The 25,102-nt window shown below is 47.0% G+C and overlaps 1 protein-coding gene and 1 long non-coding RNA gene across 7 annotated transcripts in view; one reads left to right on the top strand and one right to left on the bottom strand.

Moving 5' to 3' along the window:
• Window positions 1–25,102, top strand: part of LOC144791764 (disintegrin and metalloproteinase domain-containing protein 28-like) — a 3,516,669-nt gene that overhangs the window by 2,924,401 nt on the left and 567,166 nt on the right. The gene's annotated exons all lie outside the window — the stretch shown is intronic.
• Window positions 1–25,102, bottom strand: part of LOC144791766 (uncharacterized) — a 373,064-nt gene that overhangs the window by 21,201 nt on the left and 326,761 nt on the right. Inside the window, exon 4 of the long non-coding RNA XR_013602465.1 lies at window positions 22,786–22,917. This is a non-coding gene — a long non-coding RNA (uncharacterized LOC144791766). The remainder of the gene's footprint in view (window positions 1–22,785; window positions 22,918–25,102) is intronic.

Genomic DNA, 25,102 nt, shown 5'->3' with positions numbered 1-25,102 from the left:
CACATTAGGATGGCTGAGAAAGCATGCTTTTCCGCAGCGGCTTCTCCGCCGAGGAAAAGCATGCGGATCTTCACCTCGGGGGCCCATAGTGGGCCCCCTGGGTGAAGGGGGGGTGGGGGGTGCACATGAGGGGTACCTATGGTACCCCCCTGCATTTGTATGCAGAAATCGGCAGGCACCGCGCGGTGCCTGCCGCTTTCTGCATACAAATGCAATGTATGCATTTGTAACATTGCGGCGGGTGCAGCTTGAAGCCGCACCCGCTGCAATGTTACAAATAGAGCATGCGACCGTCAGGGTGGCGGTCACATCCTAATTGGACAGGAGGGAACTCCGCATGCCCATGCGGAGGTTCCCTCCTCCTCGGTGATCGCGGACGGACTCAAGTCCGTCCGCGATCATAATGGGCCCCAATGTCTTTTAGCAAGGATTTTGGTGTATAGTTTGAGATCTGTATTTAGCAGGGCAATGGGACGAAAAGAAGAGCAAGGCGTGTGGTCTTTCCCAGGTTTCCAAATGATGGCTATTTCCGCCATCGCCATGTCCGGGGAAGGCCCGACTGCGTTTGTGAAGGAGTTGAAAATCAATGTTTTTTAATTTGAAATGAATGTACAACAATATTTCATTTTCAATATTTTTGTTATTACATTATAAGTAAAGGAGAATAATATTTTTGTGTTCAATATTTATATAGCTCAATATTTGTGGTTTCGATATTTTATCAGTGAACCCGTGGGCATCTGCTAGTAAAATACTCAAGAGATCCATTAAGTAGGCACATTTTCCACCCAGCTCAACGCCATTTGTCTCCAGAGCGCCTACTCCAGCGATGTTGCGTAACCAACAGGTTCTTTTTATGCTTTTATTTTTAACTAACTTTGGCCGAAGCTCCTGTCAGTGCTGCCTGCCGCTTTCACCTTCCGAATAATTTGGTTCTGCCCGACGCCTCTCACGGGTTCCCCGGAGATGACATTGAAGGCATGACGTCCTTGAAGGTGGACAATCTTACCTACAGGATGTCGCCTCAAACACTGCGAAGAGTTTTCGAGAAGTATGGACGAGTAGGCAACGTCTATATCTCCGCGACCGATACACAAAGGAGAGCCATGGTTCTGCCTTTGTACTATTCCATGACAAATGTGATGCAGAGGATGCGAAGGACGCCATGGACAGAGCCGTTCTGGATGGGCGCCAACTTCGGGTACAGATGGCGCCTGATGGAAGGCCACCCAACTCGCACCACAGTCGCAGGGGACCCCACCCCAAAGATATAGAGGCAGTGGAGGAAGTTATGGACGTCGGAGTCGCAGTCCCAGAAGGCGTCATCGGTCAAGGTCCCGCAGTCGGAGCCGCTCCAGATCCCGCAGCAGGAGCTGCTATAGCCGATTCAAGTCATGATTCCGCACACGATCAAGGTATCGCTCCACATCGAAGTCCCGCTCCGTCCGAAGATCGAAGTCTAAGTCATCCACTGTCTCCAGGTCCCGCTCAAGATCCCGATTCAGAGTGACACCCCCGCCGTCCAAGAAAGAATCAAAGTCCAGATCGCTCTCTGCAACCTCTCCTAAATCGCCAGAGGAAGAGGGAGTGGTGCCTTCGTAATACCCCGATTCAACAATGAAAGATGTCTACTTAATGGACTCTGGGGAGCAAAGATCACAGGGCTGATCAGTCAGTTGTCAAGCCCCCTGGCACAAGTAACCTGTTAAAAAGGTGGTTATTTGTAACATTTTACTAACAGTTCTGTTGACATTTTACTTGTTTACATTTGCGCCTCAAGTGATAAACATTGTTTTTCATGTGCCATTGTCGCTGTTATTCCAATTTTTTGTAATTTTGTGAATTGAACGGCTACAGATATCTCTATTGGTTTGGATATTTGAGGTAAAATTCAACTTTGTTTATGCACTGGATTCTGATAGATGGAAATAGTTAAACTCGTAGTCCCATGGAGTCACTTTGACTTTGATAAACTGCACTTTATGTTCCTACCAAAAGAACTGGTCCTGTATCTACAGGCCCTAACTATCTATACAACTCTAGGTACTTTTGATCAAAAATGAGCATTGAAATAAAGCGTTAAAAATAGACTATTGGTTGTATGTCTTTTCTTGTCTGCTATTAAATGAGAGGTTTTGACTATATTAAATGTTATTCAACTACAGGCTTTGCTATATGTCTAGTTAAGAATCATGTTAATTGTAATTTTATTTATATGTGACACATTAAATAAGTTCTATGTAAAGTTATTATTAAACAATATTTATTGTACACTCTCTCCAGGCAATACGTGGCAATTCCTGAAGAAGGCGCTGGTTCGCCGAAACGGGCGTCGATTGCATTGTTGTGCCACTTTTTGTGTTTCCTTTATAATTTTGTGATATTGTTTCTTTATACATATTGATGTGATTTGGTCTAAATGGTCTTTTGATACAAATCTTTTAATGCAACATGTATTTTATATGTAACTATGTCAATAAAAAGCATAACCTTAGTTGTTAATGTGTTACCTCTCCTTCATGTCATTGTACAGACAAGTTAATATGAATTGCCTAGGTTGTTATTTCTCATATATTGTTTTGTCCCTGACCTAGGAATTTAAAGAATTTATACTTCGGGGGGTCCTTGTTACATACACAGGAACTGTTCTTTGTACATTAACAAATGCAACAACTTTTGTTTGTTCAAGTCTGCACAGTTAACTTCCTTCTCAGCATCAAGGTCTGGGACAGCTCGTCTGCATTTCAGTCACAGCACCATTCCATGATGACTCCGGCAGGAAGTGAACCTCTCACCGACTTCAGCATGGACACAGTTTAAACAATAAAATGGCAACCTTTTCCCACTGTGCCAAAGGTGCAGAACAGCAACTTACTTTGTCTGGGGAGAAATAGTTGCCTCCAACTAACAAAACAAAAAGAGGTGATATATTTTTGATTGTGACACCCTGTATCTAAAGACTACAGATGGGCAATGCCTATCAAAACTAAATACGTGCACAGGCCATTCTTGCAAGAGACAAATATGTGCAAATCACTATTATATAACGAAAAGATAAAAATGGAGCCTGAGTTTAAGCTGCATTACATGAGGTGACCAAAACAATGTTTGTGCCACATGTCACTTCATAAAGAGGTGTAACATTGTTCTTGAGGTGACTCCAAAGATCCTTATGGTGCAGGGAAGAAAAGAGTCTCGGGGCAAAACAAGTGAAGGTAGGACAGGCAGCTTTTTGGTCCATCAGCTCTCCTTTAGCCTCCTCTTCTGCTGTAGTATGACCAGGTCAACCTTCCTTAGTCCCCCCAGATTGTGCCTCATGTTACCTGTGTTCCTAACCAGTGTAGGTTCATGCCACTTCCCCACATTCACTGTTGGGTAAGCAAATGTTGGAGGTGTCAAGGAACACTTACTTACTCAATGTCAGGGAACTCTTCAGTGTTGAGATTCAACTCACATTCTAGTGAAAGGTCTCCCCTGATAGTTATGTGTTATGGGGTCATACCACAAAATATAGTGAAAAGGCCAGTCTTGGACACATATCATAAACATTACCCCTATGCTGGAAATAGAATTCACTTGTAAAGAGTTTCTGCTCATCCCAATGGCAAAAGATGGCTCTCTGCAACCACATGTAGAGGTCTAACCATTCAGGAAGTGGCATGAGCTCCTGCTAATGTTTTACAAAATTCACATATCAACACCTACTTCACCTCTACATCCACTTCCATATTAAGTGAACAGGAGAGTTGGCTCAAAGGTTCCAAAGGCATGAAGGTAGAAGAGCTGCTGAACATCTACGGAAGAAGAAATTGAAGGAATCTGAGCCTTTATTTGTAGAACCTCTGTCCATCCCAATGGAAGAAGGTGAGTTGCAGCCCTTATATCCAGAGAGTTCAACCATCCCAGAAGCGGTATGACCCCCTACTGATGTGTTAATCTGCCTCCAACAGTGCCAGTTCCTCCGCCGAGCTACCAAGAGATTGTGGACTGAGGGGTTTTCTGCCCAAGCTGGTGGGGGGAGGGGGGATACAGTGTTTCAGAGCCTAAGGAACAGCACACTCAGTCCGAATATGAAGAAACATGGCCAGGCATGACAGTTGGGGAGCTGCTTAATCTCATCAATGAAAGCAAAGCTGCCGCTGCAACTCTGGAAATAAGGTTCATGTTTATGTTAGAGAGAGGGCAGCATCTGTGGCCCCTGGGTGTCTCATCTGAGAATATGCCCTTTAGGAAGACTGTTTTTGACCACAAGAGACCACCTGGAGTTGGGACCTCATACTGCTAGGGAACAGCACTGGTGCTGCCGAGCATGGAAGAGGGAGGGCCTGCGGGTCTATCTAGCAGGGGGAACCCAGACTCCTATGAGGTGCCTGATTTCCTCCATAGGCAAAGGGTGAGGCGAACCAGCACTGTGGCCAGAAAAGTGGTGCAGGGTAGATACGCCATTATCAGCAAAACACTAAGAAGTCCAGGCAGATAAATAAAAGACAGCTGAATTTGATAAAGTAATGAAGAGTGACCTACAATATTAAAGGGCACATTTCAGATTGGCTTGAAACATGGGTGACAATGGGGTTGTAGCCCTCAGCAGTTCAACATAGGAGGTTCAGAGGTGATGCCCCAGACATCCAGTTGCACCAAAGAGGGTGTTCATTGGGTGCTGGCCCGTGTGAATTACAAGGGGGTAGGGGGAGATTTGTGGAGTAGATATCGAGGGCAACTGAAAATAATAAGATCCACCCCAAAAGTGACCGAGGAGTGTCTAGGGAGATGCAAGAATGGCGTTGTCTCCCTAAGGAACAACATAGAGAAAATATCTGAATTTCTACATAACTCGACCAAGCAGGAAGACACTCTGGCCCTTAAACTATTGCCCGTTGCGGAGTGGGGGAGAATCCCTAGGAAGAGGCAAACTATGATTTTACATAAAAGATGAGAGAGCTCAAACAGGCAAGTCTCACATAAGAGAATGCCCCACAAATGGGGGCAGGGTGGCAACACCTGGAGGAAAAAGATCAGACTCAACAGTCACAAAACACCATCAAGCAGTGCCACCATGCCCTGACTGTGCTGGTTTCAAGTCCACTAAGTACATAAAAGGACCATATTCACCTTCACAAAACTTAGAAGCAAGGAAGGATGAAGCAAGATGATGACCGTGTAAGGTCAGCTGAGCAAGGCCATCTTCTCTACTATAGCCGGTTTGGGAAACTGCCTGCCGGAGCCCTTCCCCTCCCTTCGAGGAATGTGCTTGGAACGCGTAGGACTTGGCTGTTGGAGACTGTCTGCAATTGGCACAAACTAAGATCTGAGAGCAGTGAAGGTATTGCATTGTCTAGCCAGCACCTGAGTGGTCAGAAAAGCAGGTAACTCCAGTGGGTGTTGGCAGGGAAAGCAATGGGACTGAAAACCATGGACCTGCCAAAAAACCAAGCAGGCAATTCGAGTTAAGGCAGGGCAGGGTGAGGGAAGCCCTGCCCATGGTAGAGTGCTGCAGGAGATCAAAACCCTGACAAGGGTGATGGGAAAGGCAGATCGGGGGGCATGGAGGCCCTTAGCACAACAGCATTTATTTTAAGAGCCCCCCTCAGGCACAAAGACAAACAGCTACTGACAAGGGAAAGATCATTCCTCTGGCATCTTACCCACAAGTGTAACTGCAGGTACAAGTAAACCAGCCCTTCCAATGAATGCTATGGAGCCATGTGACGAGGCGGCGATAGTGTCGACCACAGGAATTTGAGAGAGTACAAGCTCACTCTTAATAAAGTCTAACAGTCCCTCAGCTACCCAGACAACTACGGACCTACTGGTTGTCAGCAGAAACTTCATTAAGATTAGTGAGATGGTGCGGGGGGTCCTCAGAAAATCAAGCGCAAGCAGGGGGTACTAAGAGTGATACAGGGGTAGATACTGGCTGCAGTACTAGCAGCAGACTGGAGAAAAACATGGAGGAGGAATTAGCTGGGGAGAGGTTCGATGGATGTGGACATGAACAACCTGATAGAACAAAAAGTCTTAAAGATTGGCTAAAAGAAGGGTAACTCTTTCTTCATTAAACATAGACACAGAAACTGACAGGGTGGAGCACATTTATTCACTGTTGGATCAATTTGATTGTTCATAGGAGGACCTGGAATCCCTTGAAGGAGGCTCTAGAAGGGACTCAAAGAGTGCACCTTAAGTGGGACAAGCAAGGGTAATGACTGCCTCTCAGGCAATTTCGGTGAGAAAAATACCGGCTGACCATTAAGAAAAGCCCACTGGGGGCGTGGCCGAGATGGCGTCGGAGTAGGACGCTTCTCCGAGCCTCTCCAGCGCCGATCCAGCACAGCTTCTGTTAGCTTGGTGCTGCGGGTGCGGACTGGCCCCAAAAGGTTGGCAAAGGTCACCGATCTGCAGCGGAGTGGTCCGGTGCCGGCAGCGGAGCGCTGGGGCGATTGTGGCGGCTGCAGGAGCGACGGCAGTGTGCGGCCTAGAGATCCCCGGCCTCACATGACCTGCGGGCCGACCGGAGGCTCGGGGTGGCCGCGGCAGTGGAGGAGAGCTGCCCGCTTCCCCCCCCGGGGATTTCCCTCAGCACCGGCCGCCTGAGACAGACCGCACTACCGGCGAGTGGTATCGTGGCCTCCTGGAGTGCATAGGAGGTGACTGGCGCTTCGGCAGAAGGAGTGGAGAGGCCCGGATCGGAGGAGCGCTGAGGCCCGCAGTGCAGGCAGGAGGGCTGGTGGGGACTCCGGCGCTTGCCAGACGCTGCTCGCATTGGAGATGCGCTGTTGAGCTTTGACCCGGGGCCTGAATTACCCCCAGGCATGGAGTAGGAACTTGAGAGGCGCTTCACTGGCCCGGACCTGGTAGGGGGGCACGGAGAGATCGCGGCTGCCTGCGGAGTGGGGGCGAACTGGAGACTGCAGCGACATACCTCCCCCGGCTGACCGCGGCGGGCCGCCTTCTCGGGCCTGGGTGAGTTGCTGGCCTGGGGTGACTGGCACCGGCATTGCTGAGTAGGGGCATCTGGGTGGACTGGTGGCACCCCGCGATTTTCCCCTGAGGCTGGGAGGCGCAAGCCTCGGTCCCTTCCTGCGGACTGTGCAGATCTGACGGCGACACCAAGGATTGGCGCCTGGAGGGCTGGAGGTGTATTGGGCAGAGCACGTGACGGGGCCATTTTGTCCGGATCTCCTGCTGGTTTTGGGTGGCCCTCGCCTACGCTTGATTGCGTTGCCCTGCTGCACTATCCCATCAAGGTATTCTCAACGGAGGCGGTAGGCACCTTACTCCTTAGCTTTGGTGCGGTCCTGACGGCTGGAGTCTCGGACCGGGGGCGTTCTGGGGGATTCCTGCCTGGCGGAGAGTGGAGAGCGTTCTGTGCTACCCGGAGGGGACTGTTGCTACGCTTGTGGGCCCAGTGCTCCCATATCGCTTGCCTCTGAGAGCAACTGGTGGACGGTCTGCCCCGGGGGGGGTTGCACGGTGTCATGTCTAACGCAGCTCGCAAGGGGCGTGTGGTGAAGGAGGGCACATCTAAGTCCTCACAGCAGCCGGCTTCCCCGGGTGCCAGTAGCTCGCCGAGACTGTCGGACGATGAGGCCCCGGCTACCAAGGCTTTTATGACCGACCTTTTTGCCTCCATCAAGGAAGATATCTCCGAGCTTCGGGCGCAGGTGGCGTCGGACCTCCGGGAAGTGCGGAGAGACGTGGATGGGATTGGTGAGAGAGTGGCGACTCTGGAGGACCACGATCTGGGTACGGCCAATGATGTGCATTTACTCCAACAAGATATCATCCGTCTCACGGAACAGAACTTGGACCTGCAATCACACAGGGAGGACCTGGAAAACCGATCCCGTCGGAATAACATCCGCATCAGGGCTGTGCCGTGGGATGGCGAGGCGGGAGACCTACGTGGATACGTACAGGAACTGTTTCTACAGATATTGAACGAGGAGGATATGAAGGAAGTTAGAATGGACAGGGTGCATCGAGTAGGTCTGCCCAGGAGGGCAGGGGGACCCCCCCTGACATCCTCGTCTGTGTCCATGATTTTCAGGTAAAGGAGCGCATCCTTCGCAAGGCCAGGGCCATAGCGTCGTTGCAGTTCAGGGACCATCGTCCTCAGCTTTTTCAAGATTTGGCAGCCTCTACACTCCAGAAAAGGAGGGATTTCCGGCCGGTGACTTCTTTCCTGAGGGAGCGCAACATCGCATATTCCTGGGGCCACCCCTTCAGGATCATCTTTAGATGGCAGAATCAATTAGCGCAGATACGCTCCCTACAGGTAGCAAAGGACCTCTTGGGTTTGAATGATGCTGCACCTTCCCAGGGGTCGAACATGTCCCCGTCTCGGCGGCGCCATTGATCCTCGTCATGGCACAGAGTGGGGTCCTCCCCGAGTCGGGGGCGACCGGATAGCAATACCAGCTTGCAGGAAAGGGGGAATGCAGTGGCTTCGGTGACCTCAGCGACGCTGCCGTTGTCGCAGGCAGGCTCAGGTGCGGCATGACCGGGAATTGATTACTAGCGGATCGGCGCTGGAGGGGCATCGGCCCCCTGGTCTGGGAGAATGGATGTACTTTTGGAGAAGACTCCCCGGACCATGACTCTGGGAGGTACCGAGATGGTCTCCCTACCCTGTCCACGGAGTGGTTGGAGCTCCGCGAACTCTGGACAGCTGGGACTGATGAGTATTATCTTCAATGGTTCTGTTTTGTTTACAATATCACTGTTCCCTTTTCTATCAAGGGGGGGGTTGAATGTTGGGGGGGCTGGGGTGGGAAATGTTGGTGGCGACTGGAGCGATATGTGGCATATATGGTTGGACTGGTGGGGAGTGAGTGCGGCGTGTGGGGAGCGGGCTGCGGTGCTGGAGGTTTTATTGGAGGCGGATGGTCAGGCTGGTGAGGCGTGGGGGGGGTCTTTGGGTCACCTGTCACTGTTACTTTTGCACGGCGAAGGGATGCTTGTGGGGTGGGGGGCCCCAGGGCTGACTATAGAGAGTTCTGGTTTATGGGGTCATCATGCCTGTTAGTATAGGGACATGGAATGTCAAGGGCCTGAATTCACCGCAGAAGAGGCAGAAGGTATGGAAGTATGTGACTGATCATCAGTTGGATGTTGTGGGGCTCCAGGAGACCCACCTTGCGCGTAAGGACGAGCAGCGCCTTCGACATAAGGCTTTTCCCATTATCTATAGATCTTCAGCGTCCACAAAGCATAGGGGGGTGGCTCTCCTGTTTCGCTCTACGCTGCACTTCCAGCCTCATGATGTCTGTAGTGACAAGGATGGACGCTGGCTGATGGTGAAGGGGCTAGTCCGAGGGAGACTCTGTACTTTCGTAGTGGTGTACGTCCCCAACGCTGGTCAAAATCAATTTTTGCAAGGTGTGTTGCAGCGTGTGGGTGACTTTGCGGAAGGGAACCTGTTCCTTTTGGGGGACTTTAACCTTGTGTGGGATGCGAATGTGGATAGCTCTGGGACCCATAGGGAACATACAGGGGTGTTTTCTCCCTCCTCGCAGCAGTTGGTGGGTGAACTGGGACTGGTGGACGGCTGGCGTTTCTTCCATTCTACCTCCCGGGATTACACTTTTTTCTCACATGTCCATCATTCTTATTCCCGATTAGACCACATTTTTATTAGCCAGGCACTTAGAGGTGATGTCCTTGACTCCCTCATTCTTCCGCTCTCGGTCTCTGACCACAGTCTGCTGGTGCTTAGCCTCCGGTGGTCATCGCCTGGTGATGGGCAGCGAAAATGGTACTTTCCAGCTTCGGTGGTGCGGGACGATGTCTCTAGTAAGGCACTACGTAAGGCCATCAAGGAATTTTTCGAGCTGAACCCAGTGTCGGACACCTCGGTCTCTAACACTTGGGATGCATTGAAGGCGTCCATCAGGGGCACTTGCTTGGGCCTCAATGCGACTCTTAATAAAGCGTGGCGCAAGGACAGGGAGGCTCTGGAGACCGAATTGGCAAAACTTGAACAGGCTCACAAGCTCAATCCTTCTAGAGTAACCCTCCGGCCTTTGACCGCGATTCGTGGAAAATTGAGAGCCCATTACAATAACAGGGCCGAATTGACGCTTTTGAGGTTAGGCAGGCAGTCTTATTCTTGCGGTAACAAGGTGGGGAGACATCTGGCGCGACAGTTGCGGGATAGGAGGGAACGTGAGTATATCGGTGGGATTCGGGACGCTGCGGGAGGGATGCATCACCGGGACGAGGACAAAGCGGCCGTTTTTGGCCGGTTTTATGCAGACCTTTATGCTGGAGACGAGCTGGACGCGAGGTCTCAGAAGGAGTATCTGCAGCGCTTGCCCCTTCCCCAGGTGTCCAAAGAGTGGAACGACGTCCTGGAGGCTCCAATTACAAGGGAAGAGGTGCTCGGGGCTATTAAGAACCTGAAACTGCACAAGGCCCCTGGGCCGGACGGATATACTGCCGTCTTTTATAAGACATTCGCCTCTGAACTTTGTGATTTTTTGGTGATTCTTTTTAATAGCATGGCTGAGTCCGGCTACTCGAAGGGTTCCCTGGCCGAGGCGGTTATAACGGTCCTACCGAAACCGGGGAAAGACCCCACCCAATGCGCCTCATTTCGCCCCATAGCGCTCCTTAACTTGGATGCGAAATTGTATTCGGCAATCTTGGCACATAGACTGCAGGATCTGTTGCCGGCGATCATACACCCTGACCAATCCGGGTTTATCAAGGGACGCCAGACGCACGACAATACGCGCAGAGTTGTACATCTCATTGAAAAGGCGGACAGGTTTCGGATTCCAGCGGTCCTGGTCGGGTTGGATGCCGAGAAGGCGTTCGACCGTGTGGACTGGCGCTTCCTGTTTCATACGATGATGGCTTTTGGCTTTTCGGACAAGTTCATCACCATGGTGAAGGCCAACTTCTGCAGTCCTAGGTCTCGAGTGGGAGTCAATGGCCACATGTCTGCATTCTTCCCACATACCAGAGGCACTAGGCAAGGGTGTCCCCTTTCCCCTCTCCTATTCGCGCTGAGCATTGAGCCCTTGGCAGTGGCGGTGAGGGAACATGAGGGCATACGGGGCATTCCGTTCACGGGAGAGCAACATAAAATCACGCTCTTCGCGGACGACGTACTTCTCTCCGTTGCAGACCCAGAACGTTCGCTCCCTTGTATTAGGGAGGCCTTGCTGCACTATGAAGAGGTGGCCGGCTTCAAGGTTAACTATAGCAAGTCGTATGTCCTGAATCTCACTCTGTCGCCGGCGGACGTGGAACGCGTGCGCACTCTGACACCCTTAGCCTGGGCTACTGACTCGATCGTCTACCTGGGGGTCCACTTGACTCCTACTGTGGGCAAACTATTCGCGGCCAATTTTCCTCCTTTGTTGGCAAAGACGCGTGCCGAATTGGACAGATGGAAACCTAAATTTCTGTCCTGGCTGGGTAGGATCCATGCTGTGAAGATGGTCCTCCTTCCCAAATATTTGTATTTGTTTCAGACCCTGCCCATCTCTTTGGATGGCGACTACTTTCGGCGTCTTAGGACGCAGATATTGCGATTTGTGTGGCAGGGGGGCCGAGCACGCTTGTCCTTTGCGCTACTGCGTAAACCGAGGTCCGAGGGCGGAGTGGGACTTCCTGACCTCCAGCTGTATTACAAAGCGGCACAATTGAGGATATTGGTAGAGTGGTCACAGCAGACATCGGAGAAGCATTGGCTGCACATGGACCGGAGTGTGGCGGGGAGATCGGTGTGGGATTTGGCTTGGAAGCCTAAGAAGGACCGTCCCTTGAACGCCTATATAAGTACACCTACGGGTACTGTCCTGAAGGTGTGGGACACCCTTGCTGGGGACGAACGTTGGACTACGTTTCCCTCGCCCTTCACGCCCTTGCACTACAATCCGGCCTTCCCGCCGGCGCAACGAGAGGGGAACTTTGATGCATGGAGGGAAGGTGGCTGTAGGGCCCTGACTCACCTGTTCCATGGGCGGGTTCCCCTCACTTTTGCTAACTGCGTGAGGGACTATGGGGTTCCCCAGAATGACCAATATCGCCATGCACAACTGCTCCATTGGGCCACGTCTTCGGAAGTACTGGAGGCGGCCACGAGACCACCTTCCCCATTCGAGGCTTTCCTTCTGCGAACGTCTGCTATGAAGGGGGCCATTTCCTTCCTATATCAGCTCCTACTTAAATCAGCGGTCTCGCCTAGGCCTAGATATATGGGGCAATGGGAGGAAATGTTGGGGAGAGATATCTCAGACACTGAATGGACAGCGCTGTGGCGGGATATCGCGAAGTTTAATCACTCGCTTCACCTCAGGGAAGCCCACCTTAAGACTCTTATGCAATGGTATTTATGCCCGACCAGGCTGCATCGCTTTTACCCGGCCACTTCCGATAAATGTTGGAGGGGTTGTGGGTTTCTTGGGGACTTTCGCCACATCTGGTGGGACTGCCCGGTGATTCGGCCCTATTGGGAAGAGATTCTTTCGCACATTAGGGATATTCTGCAGTATCCCGTAGAGGATTCGATGGCCTCTGTCCTGCTGGGCCTACGAGAGCCCGGCCTCGAGCACCAGACCAGGGCAGACAAGAAGGTTTTGTGGCTTTGCCTGGGTGCTGCCAAGATCACACTGGCAGCCGCCTGGAAACAAAAGGAGGCGCCGGCGATTTCGCTGTGGCACGCACGACTGTGGAAACTTCTGAGTTTGGAGAGAATGGCGGACATATTCCTTGGTAATTTTAAGAACTTCCAATTCCAGTGGGGTCCATTGGTGAATTTCCTGTCTAAAGGCTTGCCGTCCGCTGTTTGCCCCGCATCCTTGAGGTCCCTTCATCTGTTTCAGTTCTAATCTTGCTGCCGGAAGGAGTGTTGGGATGAATGAGTCGCCACCATGGGGGGAGGGAATGGGTGGGGGGGGAGTTCTGTTTATCGGTTTATGGTTCACCGAGGTACATAGCAAGGATGTCTGGTCTGGTTGATTGGGTTATGCCGCTCTATGGACTTGCCAGCTCCACTCTGTGTTGAACCCTGTTTTCTCTTGACAGATCTGTTCCATTAAGCGGCTGTGGCCGAGGCACATGCCAAGATCTGACTTTGCCTATGTTGTTGCAACTTTGATGCTCTATGCTCCCAGACAGGTCCTCCCCGAGGGGAATTGTGTCGCACCTTGGTGATTTTCTTGTATGTGTTGTTTCTTGAAAACTGAAAATAAAAATTTTACAAAAAAAAAAAAGAAAAGCCCACTGAGGGAAGAATGCAGTGCAGCCAGGTGGCCTTACGGATTAAAGTGGGACTATTCTGCTATGCCTAGGCTAGAGGGGGCCTTAATGGATACAATGGAGAAGGCTAATGGGGTTGAGACAGATGATGCTGATACACTTGATACTATCTACCAAGGGATTATGGCCCACAGAGAAGAGACTCGGGCAGATAGCCGCAAGGGCCAACTGGCCAATACAGGGCTTAAAAAATCCACTCACCCACTCGCTATGGTGAGCTAAATATAATCAGGGCGAGCTATTTTAGGGCCTACACTCCCTTTCTGGCAAGCTGACAACAGGTATTTTGTGTGCTCAGAAAGTGAATGAGCAATAAAGATGCATTTAAATCTTGTTATCTTGTCACATTTGCTGGCTTTCAGAGACAGAGGTAAAAACTAATTTTGTCTTCCTATATTTACTTTTCTTTCTGTGACTGAAGTTAGAGGATTTTGTGAAGTGAACTGTGTGACAGTCGCGTTGAGACCAGTTCACGGGTCAAATACTTTATGCTTCAAATTCTTTATACTGCAGGTCTAGTAATATTTTTATAATTTTTCGAGCCATGCCAATAGGAAACTGCGAGGGGTTTTCGGAAGGTTACAAAAACATGCTCAGAATTCTCCAGCAGAATGTCAGTGTTGGAAAATAGGGTGGCTACTCTGGAGACTGATGTGGCGACCAACAAAAACTCATTTGTGGCACATTAGTCACAATTAGTAGAAACCAAATGGAATTTGGAGTAATTTGAGAACAGGCTTCAACACAATAACCTCAGGGTTCTGGGTGTGGCTGAAGGTGTGAAAGTGAAGGACATGAGGATGTTTATAATAAGGCTAATCAAGCGTTCTCCTCCAGAGCTGGGAGATTGGAATTTAGAAACGGAAGTGTTAGAGAGCCAACAGGTTTCCGTTTAGGCAACAACAATCTGCACAAGATGGATGGAAGCCCAGGACCATATTTGTCTTCTTGGGAAACTTCCTTTTCAGGCAGACTACATTTGAAAGGGCTGGTCCGGAATCTGTGTGCTCAGCTGAAAGATGTACATCAAATTTCTGTCATGCTACTGAGGGAAGATATTGGAGACTGAGACAGATGATAGAACTGTTTCAGGATAAGGCGGCACAAGCCTTTCTGATCTATCTAGCCAGACTCAATGGGCCAGAAGTATGATCGTTTTTTGCGGTCGCAAAGGGCATTTTGGTCCCTTAGTGCCTGCAAAATAGGTCAGCTCAATGCACTAGCCCTATTTTTCAAGTTGCTAATCAATTAGCGACTCGCAAAATAGGTTTAGCAACTCGCTATTAGGAAGAGGCGTGCCAAGGGTGTCCCTTCCTAATAGTGAGTTCATAACCAATGTATGAATGTTTTATGACCGCAATTGCGGTCGTAAAACACTCACAGTTTACCACCCTTCTCAGAAGGGTGGTAAAGCACTAGCAAACGTGAAGGAGTCCCAGGGACCACTGCCTGCCCTTAAAAAATGAAACTGAAATGTTTCATTTTTATTTTCTAAATGCATCCCATTTTCCTTTAAGGAAAACGGGCTACATTAAAGAAAAAAAACTGCTTTATTGACAAAGCAGCCCCAGACGTTGTGGTCTGCTGACCCAGCAGGCCACCATCCCTGGAAGTGCCAGCCATTTCCAATGGGGTTGCAAATTGCAACAGCCTCATTAATATTCATGAGACATGCAATTTGCGACCCCATTAGGAATCACAAACATTTTCAGAGACACAGTTGTACATTGGATTTTGAGACTCGCAATTTGTTGCAATTTGCGAATCGCAAAATACAATGGTCATACATCTGGCCCAAAGTGATTAGACATAATAACACACATGTCTTTTCCTCTGAGATTAAGGCAACCGAGTTTCTGGAAAGCATGTGTTAATAATGTGGCTGTGATATCCACAAGACTTGAGCAAGACTAAGTCTGTGATTTGGTAGGATTATTAGTATATTCAGGACGAAAGGTTAGAGTGCATTAAATAGTGCAGACTGTGATGTACATTATGACATGTATGTGTATGTCCTGGCTGTTTATTCTTACTCTCACGGTTTTCTTTTATTATGGAGGCAGGCAGACAATGCATATAGAATAATAATGGCTTTTTAGGCACTGGGAATGGGGGGGAGGGGACACCACCATTAACTGACCTATGCTAAGTCTAATTGCTTTACATAGGTGTAGGGTGGGTTGGGAAGGGGGACAGAGGGAGAGAAGTGAAGGGGGCAGCTGGAATGAGGTAGAGGGAATATGGTGTGAGAATACAAAATGGAGGGTGGGAGCCAGTCTCAGCAGGCAGGTACTTAATTGGTTAGTGAAAGATGTTCTATGCCAAGGAGGAAATATTAGGGTGGTGTAGGAATAGAGAGTCCTCTGAGAAATACTAGGACTAGACCAGTGTTGAAACCATTCTTTTCAACAGTGTGAATGCTGGATAACGGGGCACAAAATAATGAACTGTGGGTCTGCTCAGTAAATGTCTGTGGCCTAAATGATAAAATCAAAAAAGGAAGGAGTGTGCTTGGCCTCCGAGCAATGAGGCCGGATATTATATGTAGTCAAGAAACACATATTGCATGGGACAGGAGAACGTTTCTGAAAGACCTTGGGAATATGCATCTTGGATGCACAAACAGGGGTCAGCCACTGGGGGTGTGGCTATATTAGCCAGAAGGAATTGGTGGTCAGTTAGATGGAGCTCTGTGGATTAACTAGAAAGATGGGTGATATTGGAATGTCAAACGTGGAATCCTACTCTTTCTTCAATAAACAGATCTAATATAGATGATGTGGCTATCATGGTTTATTTAGATTTGGAGCTTTCAACTTGGCCAACACCCCTTGTGATGTGTGGCGATTTTAATCTCCATATGGAAGTTGGAAATAGGCTGGGGCTGAAGGTGCAGTATTCTGGCAGAAAACTATTGGTCTATATTGCAGTTTGCCGGCTGCTGAAAGAGCATGGTCTGATACATGTATGGGACGAAGTGACATTCCCTGTACCCGGCAACACATTCTTTTCTTATCCTCTTAAGAAGTTAGTCCAACTGGACTATTTCTTGATCTCAGTAAGTTTGGTAGGGTTAGCAGGTATTGAAAAATACCCGAGGGTAAATAGGGGAAGAGCCACAGGTGACATAGTCTGGGATTCTCTAAAGGCAGCAATACGGGATGAAACATTGAGCTTTAGCTTACATATTCAGCAACAGAAGGGTAGGTAGGGCCAAGGGTTTTATGAAGAGCTTCAAAATTTTGAGCCACAATACACTAGGTCGATAGAAGCGGGTGGATGATTAAGAGCTATTATAAAAGATTGCAGTCACCAAGGCTAAGATAAATGGCTATTAAAGCAAAGAAAAAGCACAGAAACATCAAACGCATAGAGCAGAGACCTATGAGAATAGTGAAAACACTGGAAAACTCTTGGTTCTGCATGTAAGGCAAAAGGAGACAGAAAAGGGAATAGTGGTCATACTGGATAGAGGAGGTAGTCAGGTTTGCATTCTGGGGGAGATCTTTACGGGTTTATGGAGTATTAGAAAGACCTATATAGGGAAGACATATCTCCTCCCTCAGGTAGATATAAGATTTTTTTAGAAACAACAGGAAGGGGGCTTCATGGGGAGAGGAACAGGCTTCGCTGGACTCGCTTATAACCCCGGAAGAGATGAAAGAGGCATTAATATTTTTAGACCTGGGCAAAGCAGCAGGGCCAGGTAGGATACCTCTAGAGTTCTATTGAGTTTTTACTAGGGAAGGACATCGTTTTAACGTTCCTGGGAGTCCAGAGGGATGGGGAGTACCAGCGTCTTAGGAGACCACTAATTTAGTTATCTTTAGGGAAAAGAGAAAGCCCCCTCAAAACTCAGGGTGATATAGGCCAATGTCCCTGATAAAATGTAACATTATATTTTACAAAAAAAATCCTCATGATGTACTTGGGTAAGATAATAACTAGCTTGGTATCGCCTCAATAGCATGGCTTTACTCATGGTCATGGCACTACAGATCACATTAGGAGGGCTATCGCTCTGTTTCATATAGCTGAGGCCACAAATACCCCCATGAGTATGAATTTAATCAATGTGGAAAAGTTCTTTGACTGGATCTCCTGAGAGTATGTATGGAAGTCCTTAAGCAGGAACGGCCTAAGCGCGTCATAATCAAGACTATAAGGGCACTATACCACAACCTGTGTGCCAGGTTACAGATAATGGGGAAAGAGTCAGACCAAATTCAATAACAAGGGGAACCATGCAGAGATGTCCATGCTCCCTATATAGTCCCCTTCATCATTCAGCTACAGAAGAACCCCCTATTAAGACCAATTTCTGTAAACGGCATGAACACCAAAACTCTGGCTTATGCTGATGATAGTATTGTTGTTGTAACACCGTAGCCTGGCAACACCTTGCTGGAATTAGAGAGTGAGGCAATAAGATTCAGGGACATTGCAGGCTATCATTAGAACAGCAAATAGACTCAAGTAGAGTGATCAGCGGAGAATAGATAGTGCGATTTATCTGGGGGTGTAAATAAGGGCTAGAGTGGATCAAGTAGTTGAAGCAAACTTATCCCCTATGCTAGGTAAGATTAGGCAAGATTTAAAGAAGATGAAAATCAATAATCTGCATTTGATGCTGATAGGGATATGTAATGTACTAAAAAGTTTAATGCTACCTAATATTGTATATATATTCTGAGCAATCCCTTTGTTGAATTGAAAAACATTGGCTCTCCAAGCTTAAGGGTACTTGCTTTAGTTTTCTGTGCAATATAAAATGGCAAGGAGAGCCGCTAGATATGGTGATTCCTAGAAACATGGGCAGATAGGCTGCCCCTAGTTTAAGACCGTATTACTGTTCCTGTATGTTGCAAAATATGGGTATTCTGATTACAGGAAGTCAGCAAGAGACTGTAACCTCCACAGGGGCATCCTCTATATATGAACATTAGTCTCCGAGGCAGAGGTAATGTTTTTTGAGAAATATTGAATATGGTTACTATAAGAATGTTAGCTTCAAGACAGTGAAAGGGGCATCCATGATATGGAGGCAGATGAAGGTCAGAATTGGAATAATGAAATACTATAAATATGCACCACTGTGGAGGCGCCCCATATTTCCTTCCATATTTCATTACAATGTCTGTAAAAAGTCGCAACAAAAACGAATCGTTGGGTTGGGAGATTTACGAGATTCGGGGCAGTTGGTCTCATTTAGTGAATTACAAGGAAAATATGGCTTGACGATGGACAACTTTTTCAGATATCTAGTGATAAGAAGTTTAAATGGAAAGTTAGACATTAACCAGCTCTCTGACTGTACTATCCTACTGAGGTCATTGTTAATGGTGATAGAATTGGGTACATTTATAAGCTGCTAAGGGATACCATGCAGGATGACTTGGAGGATCAAATGGTAAAGAGGGAGACAAGACTGAGGTCAAGGGGCCGTGCATTCAGAGGTCATAAGAGGTAGGGGGAGCGATATTAATTGCAGGGCTTAGGAGTCAATATTTTAAGTCTCTATTTAATCTCTACTATACTTTTGCAAAGTTATACTGATGGGGCAGGAAACATGATGCTAGCGGCCACCACTGTGGAGGGGCTCACACAAATATAGTACATATAGTGTGTACTTTCTTGAGATTAAGAGAGCTGTGGTTCTGTGGGTACATGTGAAGATTTATTTCCAGCTGATGCTGCTTGGAATAGAGGATAGGGTAAGGCATACAAAAGGGCAAACACTGTATAATTTTGGCCATGACGATGATACGTATGTGCATGGCAACGGCATGGCTGAGTAACAAACACTCAACTCTGCACGAATGGGAGGGTGAGGCTGCTAACAATGTATGATCTGGAGAGGATATTATATGAATGCAAGGGCCGGAAAGCCAGGAAGTGCGGAGCCGCAATATGGGGCCCACTGGCAGAATGGACACGCTCAATTGGGAATGGAGATAATTCAGGGGCACGGTCAGGCTGAAGGGAGTCGCTGCAGTGATATAAACTAATTATCTTAAATTGCCATGTATGTATGTGTTAGCTCCTGCACTCAATTAGGAAGGAGGGAGAACCTAATTGTGGCATTCAATTAGACTAATGTCATTGATGAAATATTGATCACATTTTCGTTTTGCGATGGTACAAGCTATTTATTCCAATCAAGTTTTTATTAACTAATATATCTGTTCTTGTACTTAATCAGTAATTCAATTTGGCAATTACTGAAATCATTGAATTATTGATTATTTATAAGATGTGCCCTGTTGTGTTTATAAATCAAAAAATTATTTAAAAGAAAAGAAAAGTGAGGAGCAGGCATGAGAACCTATGTCAGTATGACAGTTTGGGAACAATAGCGAGCAATCTAAAAACATTGCAGAGCAAAGATCAACAGGGAGGGTGACACAATTGAAGCCCAGGTGATTGAAAAGAACGGGGACACCAGGGGCGGCTGGTGACATTTGAAAGTGGTAGGGCGCAAAGTGATTTGCATACTGCACCGTAGCGGGCGAGCGCAGCGAGCGAGCCCGAACCCCATAAGGCGGGTTTGGGGGGTTACCATCCTCCCCCGAGAAAATTTTGAAAAAAGAGAAGAAAAATCGTGCATTTTCAAGCAAATTTGAGAAAGCAGGAAGGTTAATAAAGCAATTGTGAAAGTGCAGTTATTACATTAATAGATGGCATAACACAGGTAGCTGCTTATTCAGTATAACCACAGAGCTTCATACATTCCGTCCTATTACGCTCAGGTGCTGAATTCAGACTATAAGATTTTCATGAAAATCTCAGCTCTAAGAGTAGAAGAAGTTGCACAGCAGTTGGGAAACAGCCTTCACAAAGCATTGGGAACCACGCCTTACCTTTACCACGTTTCCATTAGAACGCATGTGACTTTATCACGCATGTCTTTCCACCCAGATGATAGTGTTAAGGTGAAACAAAATGTACTTAAAATGCCATGTGATCAGTAAAATCTGTTTAGTCCCCAAATAGAACAAACACTAGTAAACGTTTAATAATAGAGATAACAATGCATTTCTGAGTACCTCAATCAGTATTTTGTTTATTCAACAAACAAGTAGCAGCATTCACTTTTTGTAAATGAAATCAGCACGTCTATCTTTCAGTATAGCAGACTTGTCAATTACTTTCATGTTGAAGTCCGGTATTTTTTGGACTAGCTTGCTCTCTACAGAGAGCATCGCCAAAGCATTGAGTCTTTCCTCTAGCATGGTGTTCCTGAGGAATGTCTTAATGCGCTTTAAGGCTGAAAAACATCGTTCAGCTTCGGCTGTTGTCATTGGAGTGGTAATGACAATTTTTAGTAAACTCACTGTCTCTGTAAGTGACTTTTCCATATTCAGTTTGTATATTAAGTCAGCAAAGTCAAGGCACTTGTGGCCTTCTGGTACACAGGCATTCCGTACAGTACAGTCAACTCAGTTCTCAGCTGCTCTTTTTTGAGCATAGGATATGCTTCCACAGCCTGATTCAGAGCACGCTCCGGGAAGGATTCATCATATTGTGTAAACTCTTGACTTTGCAATAATGTGGCACTCACCAAATGTTTAGTGAATGAAAAACGTTCTTGTGCCTGCACAATTACAATGTCACATATCTCCTTTGCAATTCGAACCTGTGAGGTGATATTTTGCCTGCGGTTTGCAAAAGCAGAATGCTCCGGCAGTTTGCTCTCTAAATTGTCAACCCCATCTCTCACTTTCCTTATGCTTTGTACAAATGTAGTGGTAGCTTCTTTCACAAAGACAGTATCTATGTCTTTTTGTTGTAACCGATCATATAACACATCGACATCACGCATTATTTCATGAAATAAAAACAGTAAGAACTGAAACTCTTTGTCTTGTAGTGTTCTAATAAAGCCATGGGCTTCATTCTGACTTGTGTGATCAAAGTACTCACTGGCTTCTATGGCGACAAACATTTCTCAAGGCCCTCCCTATTTTCAAAGATTAAGTTGACTGTACGAATGTGAAAGTTCCAACAAGTTGAGGATCCCCTTGGAACGCTTTTGTCCACAATCTTATGAAGGGCTTCTGTTCTTTTGGGGGAACGTGAGAAGAATGCTGCTATGCCTCCTATATCCTGAAAGAAAACTCGTGTCTCTCTGATCTTTGATACTGCCTGTTGCATAATAAGATTGACTTGGTGGGCTTAACAGTGCACAAAATGAGCATTAGGGTACACATCTCGAATTCGTTTCTGTACTCCACCAAGGCTTCCACTCATTACGGACGCACCATCATAGCTTTGTGCTATAAGTTTTTGTTTTTGAGGCAGGTCCGAAAAAATTAAGTTCAGTTGACACAGTATAGCTTCAGTAATGGTTGCTGCACTAGAGTCTCCTAAATATGTGAAACCATAGAACCTCTCCACAACGTTTCTATCACTGTCAAGGTACCGAAACACTAACACGGACTGTATTTTAGTGGCCACATCAGTGGTGTCATCAGCCTGAATAGCCACAAAGTCTGTGTTTCGCAACTCTTGCACAATATGGCTTCTTATAATTTCGAGCATACTCTCAAGGAGTTCATTTTGTATTGTTTTGGAGGTGCCCTTAAAGACTGTAGCACGTGCTAAATGTGTTTCCAAATCCTTGTCTATGGTTGCCATTAAATCCACTAGGCCTCGGAAGATCCCAGGTTTTGAGGAAGTTTCTGATTCGTCATGGCCTCGCAATGCCAGTTCAAAAGCACCACAGAAACGAATGCAATCAATGATCTTGGATAGAATTTGTCTGTTCTTATCAACTGCTTCATTGTGTTTTTGTATGGTTTTGCGATATGCATAATTTATCTGCAGCTCAATCGGTGTGTCTTCCCCCAACATTCCCAGTCTCGTCAGGTTTTCCATATGATTTCTTGTGAATGCATGCTTCTTTATTTTTTCCGATAAATGTTTTAAGTCTGTGATTCCTTGACGTGTCCAAGAAAAGTCACCACCAAACAGCAAGCAGGGGAAGCAGAACAGAGAATTTCGTATAGGGCACCCTGGAAGCCAATCAGTTTTTGTGTACCAGGCATTTGAGAATGTACGTTTTTACATTTTTCCTCTGTCCTGGGAAGTTTTCTGGAGGTTTATTTCAGGCTGATGAGGTCCTAATTGCTTTAAATGTAGTTTTTGTTCAAGTGGCCGTGCCTGGAATGACCTTGCAATCAGCTCTTGTACTGTATTCATGATGGTGTTGCTGGCCTTACCAATATATATATTAAAGAAACCTGTCAATAATCAAAGTACAACGTATAAGGTGCAGTGCAATAATATCAAATTTCAGTATAAATACATATATCTTGTGCAGTATCGTAATACATCTCCAACAGCTCCCCTTTCCACAAAATTACTGCTAAAAATACAGCCTTACTGCCTCCTGCCTCTCTGTGCGATAGTGGTTGCTTGAGGCACTGAAACAGACACTGCTTGAGGGCCTTGTGAGTGACCACATACATAGCCCTAACTCCCATGTAAAAAATATAGCATCAGTTACCTTACCTTTAACACTGGTGTATGCTGGGTCATAGCCGGGGCGAAAGAGCAGCAGAGGAGGTTGGGGTCCTCTTGTTGTTTGCTGAAAAATTGCCCCAAAATGTGGTAATGTTTCAGGTTGTCAGGCTTTACCAGGTGCTGAAAATGAAAAGATAACAATTTATTTTTGAAACACTAGGGTAATCAAACAAAGACTGTGGGGAAAAAAACATAACACTCCAATTTTTTCCTTGCAGTTTGCATGCAGCTCTTAAATGACCATTATTAGCTCGCAGTTGTATGTTAGGATTTTAACTTACAAACTACAAGTAACAAAAGGATCTCTCTAACCAAAAGCAGTGACTCACTGACCTACTTACATGTTCTTTGCAGCAGGCACATTAACCTTCTGCGCTGCCGCCTGCTGCCCTGTTCACTACTGGGACCACAAACATAGGCTACCTCTGCCAGACTGCCAACGCACCTCCATATATAGGCCAACACACATCCCTGGGACATAAAGCACACAGTGTTACATAGGAAGGCCTATAGAACTTGCCCTTCAGACAGTCTCACTCAAACATATATTCCCCCCTTTCTTCTTCCGGGATCATTCGCATCTCATCAGCTGCTCACCGGATTGCCAGAAATGAGATAAAACCAGGCAAGACATTCAATGGCACAGTTATCAAAAGCACATGCTGGGGGCAAGATACAACACAAAGAAGCGTATTTCTACTGCATTAATTTGTCCTTTTGCTCTTTCTGTTTGCTGGCAGCGGCGGGCAAGGAGAGTGGCACAGGACCTGCCAGTGCAATGAGTAGGTATGAACGAGGACAGGCCTCGGCTGGGTAACCTCAGCGAATGCCTGTCTAAAGGTGTTTGTTAGGACAAGAAGGCACACTGGCTGCTTCTCTGTTTGGCCCTCCCATTGTTTTTGATAATTTTCTAGACTTTTTAGAGTGTTGGAATTATCTGCGCTATACTCAAAGATCAGCAGAGCACTCTAAAATGGATGCTCATTGCTGGACAGATTGTGGAGGGTGATTGACAAAATGGCTCCGGCGCAGCATATGTTTTAAAATTCATTTTGCACATAAACTCAGTCAGATTATATAAGCCAACCTCTCCGACATGTGACTCTGTCCCAGCCCTAAAGGCTTTAAAGGAACCGCTTAGTGCCAAGTCACTAGCTCCGGCCTCCAGTCTCCAGGCCCACAGACCTCTCAGGGGAGCCAGACTCTCCGACATGCAAATCTGTCTCAGCCATACACTCCTTTGAGGCAGCGGCCTGCAGCTAAGTGAGCCTATCTGAGGTGGGACTCTGTCCCAGCCCTACAGTCTTACAGAGGTACCAGCCATGTGCTAGATGTCTACCCCCGCCCCATCTCTAACCACCTTCCAAAGGCACCAACCTATCACATTTGACCGACTGCCCTACATGGACAGTCTTTCAGAAGACAGCTGTGTTGTGTTAGCTTCATTTCTGCCTCATTATTCTCTACAGGATTGTGTTGTAGTATCAGTGGTTGGACAGGAGTAGTGATTGACTAACTTCAATGAGGGGATGGAGTACATTTGAGACTCTAATGACACCTTTTGGACTGTGTTAACTTCAGAAATGTATTTTGTGAACTGCAACTGTCTTACACTATAGTGGGTGTGTGTTTTGCATTAGCATACCCCTCTGATACCCCACCTTCCATTTACCATACATAACCCCTTCGATTGAACAGTAAATATTCCCCACTTTCCCACCATTCTCCCTGGTCTCTCCCATATGTACGACTAATTCATACACCTACGTCTGCGAAGATCTCTGCCAACGTGGCAGACATCTCAGCATAGATGTGATAGGAGAAGAGAATGGCGGAGGTCATTATCTGAGCCGTACATTTGTGAATTGCATTTTATAGTACCTAAGTAGTACTACAGCAGTGCTGCTTTATATGCTACAAAATGCTGTTTGTCAGTTGGGCCCCTAACCCTACACCAAGATGTACATCTCCTTTTAGAAATGCTGAATAGCAAAAAAAATTAGATAGTTACACCTAGGTGTAGGCGTAGATCTACATGCAAGTAAATATAAATATGTATATTATCGGTGTGAATCAGACCCAGGGGTGTTATTGTTCCGATGACTTCAGCGTGGGCTCCTGCCTGAAAGGGACTTGGCTAGCCCTATTTCTTGGAAGATGACGGCTCCAGATTGATGCCCGAACCATGATGCAATCTCGGGCCTGCACACAATTAACCTCTCTTTATAGCTCACCCGTTGCGTGCTCGGCATTTCTTAACCACCTCTTCTAATGCACGTAATCTCATCAAAGGACTTCAAGCTTG

This window comes from Lissotriton helveticus, chromosome 11 (assembly GCF_964261635.1).
Source record: "Lissotriton helveticus chromosome 11, aLisHel1.1, whole genome shotgun sequence".
Classification (NCBI taxonomy): Eukaryota; Metazoa; Chordata; class Amphibia; order Caudata; family Salamandridae; genus Lissotriton; species Lissotriton helveticus.
Note: the sequence above shows the minus strand (reverse complement) of the source record. Positions and strands in the feature narration are given on the sequence as shown.